Genomic DNA, 9,346 nt, shown 5'->3' on the forward strand with positions numbered 1-9,346 from the left:
ATACGAATTTCTGGAGTTATTTTCCTATATTTCGAGTACGTCATATGTCCCAGAAGACGTGGGACATAATACAAGTTCGTTATTTTCACGCTCCATCAGAAATTGAACCATGGATTAAGATATTTCTTTTCATATGTGTCGGCTGTGGGACAATGTCCCAAACAAAGAGGGACATTGATACAATCGTGTTCTAGTTACGTTCTACCAAAAAGTGCACCAGATGTAATAGCAGAATGTACAACGTTATTTTCCTAGTTTTCGCACGTGGGACGGTGTTCCAACAGTGGTCGGACATTTGATATCTGTTCATTAGCTACATGTAGATATCAACACACACATTGGCCATATTTCAATATCTATCATGCGATCCCACTACTGACATTGCCTGAGTTTACCAAGTTTCTTAGTTAGTGCCCTTGCACAATTTCTACTTGACCTCAGTTGTTGCATCCTTATTGGTATGCAACCGTGCAGATCATATTGCATTGGATTGATGAAATATTATTGGAGAATTGGCAATGCCTTTCATGTTATTAATACTATTCCTTATATTTCCGATGCTTTGAACTCACGTTTACTGAGTATGAGTTCATTTCTGGGCATTTTTCGTTACGTATTTCCACACATGTGAATCACCCTGCTTCATCTCTAGTGCTCTACCGACACTCCATATGTCTTTCTAGAGCATTTGAGTGCCAATTCGCTACACTTAATACTCAGAACGTCACTGTTGGCTAGCGTTCGTACCTGGCGATTATGCAACCACACACAATGGGCTTGAAATTGTCCGCCATTTTGTATTTGTTCCAGATATCGACTTAATACAAACAAATAATTGTTACCCGGTAGAAACCGTATCAATTCATATCCATTTATATCAATTTTCATTTGGCAGATTATCCGGGATTCCGTACGTTCCTTTGGGGAATCCCTTGCGCGTGCATTGTAGGATTGTGAAACATGCAAAATTCAATAGAGCAGGTATGACTTTTTCAGTGAATTTTTTACCCGCACTCTTTACTTTGTATAGTTTCCGAACTATTGGCGTCCGAAAGTCATTTTCCCACGCTTTCGGCACCTTGTAGATCCGAAAGTATGTCCGATAGCCGAAAGTTCAAGGGAACTTTTTTTCTTGTCTCAGTGGCAGGAGTCACCTCCTAAGAGTTGTTACACTTATTTTGCAACATTCGATATATATATATATATATATATATATATATATATATATATATATATATATATACATGAATACATAGATTGGCTGAGTGGAATAAAAAATATTTTTGAATACAGTAAGTATATTTTCTCTACAAAATCAGATTTAAAAAATATACACAATGGATGGAATGAAAAATGTAGAACGACTAAATTGACATAGCTATTTTCAAATTTATTTGGTTCATTAACTTCTATAAAAACAGCAACACAGAACGACCCAACTTTTAACATTAAGAAATAACATACCATTTCAATATTTGAAAATATGTTGTCCAAATGTGAAGACAGAGTCGTAGTGCTAGTGGAATTCGTATTTCAGTCCATGACAAACTCATCAAGAACTGCTATTATGATACCATTACTAAGGGATCTGTAAAAGTTCCTCGCCGAATCGTTTGCCCTTTCGAATCCAGAAGGATGCACACAAACAACTGCCAGAATTTATGGAAATATTTCTGTACATTTAAAATTTAACACGGATGATTTTAAGAACGAATGAAACTATGTTCTTCGAATAAACTCGGGAAATTAGACATCACCATTTTATCTATCTCTATTTCTGATGGGTAAATGTATGAATGTGAAGCCAGTCTATTATTGTTATGGAACGATACTCTTTCCTGAATGAGTTATTAAAATTTCTTGTTAATTATCTGTTCGCAGTCTAACAATAAGCAGGAACAGCTGACAGAATAAGAGAGACTTCCACAAATTTTGTCCTTGAAAAGTTCTATTTTAAGCTTTGGAAACAAGACAACAACACAATACAACCTATGTCTTAATTAGAGAGAAGCAAATTTCCATTTCTGCCATACTGATCTACTATCAGAATAAATATAATTTTACTGTCTATTAATAAATTCATATTAAGATTTTAGAGACTTAGTGGCGAAAATCGCAATACCATTGATTTAACTGACATAAATATATGCCTGTGCGGTGGCCAGACATATCATTTATCTTCGATGCGTTCGGTTCCTGGTTCGATCCCATTACACGTTAAGTGAACTTTGAACTGAATAAGCAGTGTGTGTGTGTGTTTCTCAGTTCTTGCGTTCCCTCAGACTTCCTTTCCTGAACCATTCTTATCTCTCTAAGACGTGCACACGAACAAATTTAGGGAGTGGCCAAAGGTTGGGACAGTCTAAATTCAATATAAAAATAGCTACTAACGTTTTTAAAATCAAACCTAAAATTAAACTTAGGTTAGAGGAAAGTCGACTTCATATGTACTGATCAATCTCATTTTTACCATCTTCCAATATCCTGGTACGTAAAGCGAGAAGTTAAAACAAAACTATAATATGTCTAGGTAACGTTGGTAGTATACTATAAATACAATGTTGGACTTTTAATAAGGAGAATGGTATAATAAATATATGTAGAAATTACTTCCATTTTCAAGTGAAACCTGGCTGAATTAATATTAAGAGTGTTCCATTCAAGCACAATTTTTTTTGATTAGTAGACATAAGAAAATGCCAAATTTTCTTTCTGTAGTTCTCGTATTTTCTAAATATATATATAGAGGAATTCTATATATATTCTAGAATTTAACCGAAGATCCAGTGCTCCAGAAGCTGCGAGAACAATTTGTGCAGTGTAAAGGAAAAAAACAATTGCTGAAAAAAAAAACCGCAGAAAGATTTTTTTCCCCGCTTTCGAGCAGGACAGTTTGACTTGTCTGATGATCCATGTTCAGAAAACTCATATTTTGACGAAAATAGCTTGAATGAGATCCTTCATGAGAATCCTTGTTCAAGAACACGCAGAATGGGGCAAGTTTTCCAATGTGATGTAGGTTATGTATTGTTACACACGTAGAATATTTTAATGTTACGTGTATATTGTATTTGTATTTGAATTAACAGAACTGCAGAATAAAGATGAAATACAAAATATAAGAACCGCATGAAATTACGCAACGACCATATGTGGTCTGAGAATGTTGTCCCGATATTTCGTTTATAAAATCTGGCAACCCTAGCCAAGTGAGATATTTTCATGGTCCCGCGGAAACCTTTTAGCGGACAAGAAGAGAATTTCGTTGAGGTTTACTTTTCGCGCACCACCCGAAATAACTGTTCAAAAAATATAATTCCTTCTTCTTGTCCCCTAAAAGATTTGCGCTGGGCGATATGAAAATATCTCACTTAGCATATATAAAATACAAAGCGACAAGCAGATATAATTATCCAAAATTTGCAATTCCTCTTGTACTCCTTTACAAAACGCTTCGGGACGTGGCACAAAAACTGCAGTGCCAAAACACAAACCAACATTTCGTAGGTGGCCACAAAAAGTACCAATGACATCTAACCGATTAAGCGCAAGGCGAATACGGTGGGCCCGCGCGGAAGTGCGAGGGAGCATTCGAAGGGAGCAGGCGCATCTGCGATGGTGGGTATGCGCGTAAGCGAGAATAGCGATAAGAAGTAGGTTTTGACAAAGATACGTGTTTCAAAACCACTCGTCATCGTTTCCTACTAGTAACGCTAAGCTTCTAAACACATAATACAGGTTCTGTGCATTGTGCATAAATACACCGCCGGTGGAAAATAACACCGAACATGGTCATATTTCACATGTACTCACTTATTTTATCCATCATAAAGCAATTGTAACGATCTTACATCAGTAACTTTACACTTTTAAACCTAAAATACAGCTGTATTACTTTGTACAAAATTCTGTCGCCTCCAGAAATATGCTCCTTAAAAATATATTTTCCATACAATGCATTCAATTTTACCTGTAAAACTTGGAAAATGTGATGCGCCAAAACTACACCAGTATAGAACATTTTCAATAACTCTTTCTTGTGGTGCTTTAAAAATAGACATGTACAAAGATCAAATTTAAACTTGTTTATTTACCCATGCAGACAATACCACGTCACACGATCTCCCTTAAATCGAAGCAGAAATCGCGTGAGCATTGATAACAATACAGAGTGAAAAAATTAGCAATATTCTATTGTTGTATCAGATAATTAGAAAGTGGGGATATAGTATACGACAGTGCCTCATCATTTAGCGAGTACTCACGAAGTGCAGTCTTTTACGGATTATTCATTGAGGATCTAGGAACTTGGAAATGAGGTAACAAGGCGACTTTCATTTAATTACTGAGTAATATAAAATAAAATGTACGTCGGTTTGCGTTGCGTTTCGTTGTGTTTTATGGTATGCGAAGAGTAATAATGTGTCCTTGTACGTAGTGTATATGTGGGGGATTTGGTAATAGTATACAAAAGTACCTCATCTGCGTTTCTTATGTGTTACATTACCACTTCTACATGAAATAAAATTTTTATACGTAGTGCAACAGTAAGAAGCATCCACGTGCACGTGACATGCGATATGTGTTTCAAATCCCCCACATATACTCATACACTACGTACAAGGGCACATTATTACTCTTCGCATACGGAATTAGAGAATAAATAATAATTTGACACATAAAAAGTACTTGTATATCGCAAATAAATATTTGTAGAAAGGATACCAAATACATACGCATTACACAAGCCAGGTTTCTTTCATCCTATAAAGGGTTCTTCCTCTTAACAAGTTTTTGCCCCAGGTAAGATAGACCGTTGGGAAGTTATTAAGTGTTAAGGTTATAAGTTAATAAAAGCGTTTTACACAGTAAAATATTACATAGAGATTGCAAAAATATAGGATGAGAGGTGTTCCTACCCCCGCAGTCCAGTAAAACGAATACAAAGATTTCAGTGTTGCCAACAGGTTGATATAAAATCTCGCTAAATGGGAAAAGAAAGGACTCAAATTTTGGGTGAAAAGTCACTAAAAAATATTCGTGGAATTTCCTCTATCTCTCTCTCGAATATATATATATATATATATATATATATATATATATATATATATATATATATATATATATATATATATATATATCAATGGCGGCTAACGTTAGTGTTGCAGCGTTGCGCAACGACCTAAATATTTCAAGAAAAAAATATTATCATCAATAGTAGTAAAGAACAGAAAAAAATACTTTTTAATACTTGCATATATAGCCTACACTTTAACTATCATACTTTTTTTGTTCTGTAACTGTCCGTTCAATTAATCCGTTTTAAAAAGCGAAAAATAATCCGTCACAGAGTCTCTAATTTATATTGTGTTGCAGCATGCATACAACGACCAGATTCCTTCAGCGCGGCAATTGGAGCAAATGCTAAGTCTCCTTTCCCCTATCTCAGCAGTTAGAGGGACTGGTCGTTGCAGTGCTTCTGCAACACAGCACGGTTTCCAGTGAACGAGAAGATTTTTCACGCTAAATAAGATTTTAAAATTTTTCTTTCATTAGCAATTAACAAATGAAATTTGTTTTTATGCATTCATATTTTTAAATTACGGGGCCATACTGAAGCAAATCAATATACTAATGACAATTAAAAAGTGATTGCAGAATTACAAAATAAGAAAGAAAATCAAGGTGACCAGACGTCCCGTTTTAGCCGGGACAGTCCCTTATTTTCAACCGTTGTCCCGTTTTTTTCTAATTCTCAAACGGGACGCCTAAATGTCCCGTTTTTAAGCAAAAATGACCCAGGTGTCCGGTAATTATTAGTCAAAATATAAATGATCAATGCAAATTCTACACTTTCCGTACCACCACTCATTGGGAAGGTTCAGCCGTGCCTAGAACTTCTGAATATTCAAATGAGAATAGAGTGTTCTAAGGTTTAAGTGGAAATTCTGAGTGTTCAAGTAGTTAAAAAGTATTGTTGAGTAATACTTAAGTTAGAAACACTCCGCCTTATGCAGAGTCGTTTTGACGTATGATTAACGTCATACTAAAAGCCTGACTACTACGGGAACCTTATGTCAGTCGAATTCTTTAGTATGGCACTAATCACACGTCAAAATGACTCTGCATACGGCCCACTGTGTTATCATTCTTACTTGTGTATTTTGTAAATTGAAAATACTGATGAGTCCCAAAATGCAATGTGTAAGTCATTCCCCTTCCCCGCCATTTCGTATACGTCCCGTTTTTGAAAGTAAAAGTTCTGGTCACCTTGAAGAAAATATCTAGTAGAGGAGAAAACAAATGAAAGTAGACCCGCATTTACAAGTTAATTCTTAGCTTATATTGATAATGGAGGCTTCTTCTACAGTAATTTGTGAATCAAATATTAATAAGTCAGTATGTTGAATCGCTCCCCCCGTTGTCTGTGGATAGTATTTTAGTATAAACCTATTTCTTTTATAAAATAAGTATATCTTATACCCTTGATAATTTCCATATAAAACTGTATGATGGGGAACGCCACATTGAATTTGGGACTAGTTAGCAATGCTCAGGGGCGTAGCCACGAGGGGGGTCCACCGGGTCCGGACCTTCCAAAAATTTCGAAACTTGACGAACATTTGTAGACTTTTTAACGAACTACACTTGTTTAACAGAGAAACGATTGATGTAGGCTAAATATTTTATTTTAGGCCTCATCATGTACTCTTCTTTTCTTATAAAAATAATCGTTCTATCATTTTTCTAAAAATATAAGTGACAGTAATTATGAATTACTTATCGTCTTTTCGGGTGCAGTATAAGACAGGTTCCATATTATGTAGACGTATTGGACCTTCCTCAAATACTTTGGACCCCTCCCAGTTAACATTTCTTGGTGTAGAACTGGCAGTGCTGTTTGTTTTGATGTTCTTTGATTTTTGGCTTCTGTTACATGCTGATCTTTCATCTGGCGGGTTTCGAGGTTTCCTTTCCAGAACATATCACATTGGTAAGAGTTGCTTCGCCACATGTGGAAGTATATTGTGTTCATCGTGCATTGCGTAACCACCAAGACGGATGATTTGGAATGTAGTTTCTTTCTTTTACTCACGTGTGTGTGTGCTGATGTATGAATATGTGACATTCGGAATTCATATACCAGTACCTATTTTGTATCAGCTGTTTTGGTTTTTAATTCTTAGGTTTAATTTTATTTTGTGTGCTTTAATTCTGTAAATAACCTACAAATTCTGAATGAATTGTATACCATGACTTCTGTAAATAACTTTCAAAAAACATTGACCAGTTTTCAACTGAGGAAAAATTTGCAATTAAGGTTTAGACAAAACAAGCAAAGGGCAATTCAGGAGAGTGTTCGAAAAAAAGAAAAATCAGTTTAAATTTACAGGATATCTTATGGCAGTAGTGTTGTTTGCACCAGATACGTTTCCTCAATTTATTTTAAATTTTCCTGGATAAACTGTGAATAAAGTGTGTTCAATGTACATTTTTTATAACACTAATCTCTGCTACGAACTCTCTTTAGTCAATGCTTCAGAGGAATTCGGATCACTGTCAGGGACTGAGTTTGCTAGAATGAATCGTTCGCAATAATCTAGAAAAAATATTTAGTGAATCTACAAAGCTCTGAAATTAATATTAACTGTACCTATAGTGTCAGCAAAAGACGAAAAGTTTTTCCCACACATCAAAAAGAATTGACACTTTCAAGGAATTGAATGTCTCACGAAAGGTTATCACCATTGGTTATGCTTTCCATAGAAAAAGATCTGACAATAAGAAATGAAATGAAATCTTTAAGTTTTACCTCCCACGGTTATGCCGGTGAGGCTAAAGGAGACGGTGATGATGAGTGAAATGGTGGAATGAAGAAAGCGGGAGGAAACGGGAGAACCCAGAGAAAACCCACAAGCACGGTGTTTGTCCACCACAAAGTTCACTTGGCGGGGGCTGGGATCGAACCCGGGACCCCAAGCACCAGAGGTGAACGCTCTACCACTGAGCCACCGCGCCCCCTATCTGACAATAAGAATACCAGAGTTCAACCAGCATGTATTAGACAGATTTGCTTCAATCAAAGAGAGAAGAACGAACTTACTAATTAATTAAGGTGATTAATCGGTATAAATGTTCTGCATTTTTATTTTTTAAAAACAGAATTTTATTTAACATGTCACAGCATTTTCATCTGAAGTTATGCTGATTAGTCAATGAGTCAACTTTGTCTTCTGTCTCTTATCGTTCGTACTGCAACACCCGAAACCACAATCCACCGGCCGCCACTGATATATATATATATATATATATATATATATATATATATATATATATATATGGGTGCGTGTGGGTGTGTGATCCATTCAACTCCTACAGTATGAGTGGGCAGTGGGAATATTCCCGGTGGGAAGGAATTGGAAAAATGGCAATATTCCCGGGTTTTTCCTTGGCCTATAAATTCCCGGGAAGGAATTTATTTCCATTTCATTACTGTATCTTCCAAATTATAACCGCATGACTAATTACTTTATTTTAATATATTATGATTTACTTCTAGGTTTTAAAGAATTTGGAGGATAAAAAATTTAAAATTATCTGACGGTACTTAATATAACGAATAATATGATTTTTTAGTTCCATTTCCATTTGCAATAAAAAGTAAGGGAATTGTTTAGTATTGAGGGGCCAAAACTAGCAAAAAGTAGAATGATATACGGAAGAAATGAGTTGATAGTGATGTTCAAATAGTGAAGAAAGTATCGAACACACTTTTTTTTTTTTAGGGCAGTGGGGGATTTATACAAAACGGAAAGGTAAGTGGAAGTGATTTATGTGAGAAAAGAAAGTGAATTGTTGATAATGAAGATAGAAAACAACATGTCATGCGGGACTCTAACCCGCGTTCATTCGCTAACGCTCGCTCTACAATGCTGTCTGAATTTAATGTTGGTAACGTAATTTAACGTATGAAACCATAAAACCGCATTGGAATAGAATATCGCAAAAAAAAAGTAGGTGCAAAAGCTGGCCCCCAATGCTAAAGAATGGCCAAAATTAGCAAAGTACTAATTTACAAATGATGAAAAGGAACCATTTTGTAAAGTAATTTAGAATTATGTACAAATAGAGATGAAGTACTATTAATAAACCCTGAACCACCATTAGTAATAGACTTCGTCTGTCTCCTATCACTGACTCGATTTTCTGAAGAGGTACCGGTACTCGAACTTCTTTACATGTAAATTAACGTACCGGCATGGAATTTCGAGAAATAAGTAGAACGAAAGGTCGTGTATGTCAATTATACGTGCTAAAATATAAAGATAAGTAAGTATCTTGCAAA

The 9,346-nt window shown here is 35.5% G+C and overlaps 1 protein-coding gene across 2 annotated transcripts in view; it reads right to left on the reverse strand.

Annotated features, from left to right (window-relative positions):
* The window catches only part of LOC145676017 (uncharacterized), a 38,898-nt gene extending 33,943 nt beyond the window's left edge, over positions 1-4,955 (reverse strand). The window contains exon 1 of one of the 2 annotated variants that reach the window (XM_081746856.1): positions 4,737-4,955. The gene's annotated coding sequence lies outside the window, so the exon portion shown is untranslated. The remainder of the gene's footprint in view (positions 1-4,736) is intronic. The other variant, XM_081746855.1, reaches the window with a different exon arrangement.
* Positions 4,956-9,346: the final 4,391 nt, after the last annotated feature.

Source organism: Thermobia domestica, chromosome 18 (assembly GCF_964235325.1).
Source record: "Thermobia domestica chromosome 18, izTheDome1.hap1.1, whole genome shotgun sequence".
Lineage (NCBI taxonomy): Eukaryota > Metazoa > Arthropoda > Insecta > Zygentoma > Lepismatidae > Thermobia > Thermobia domestica.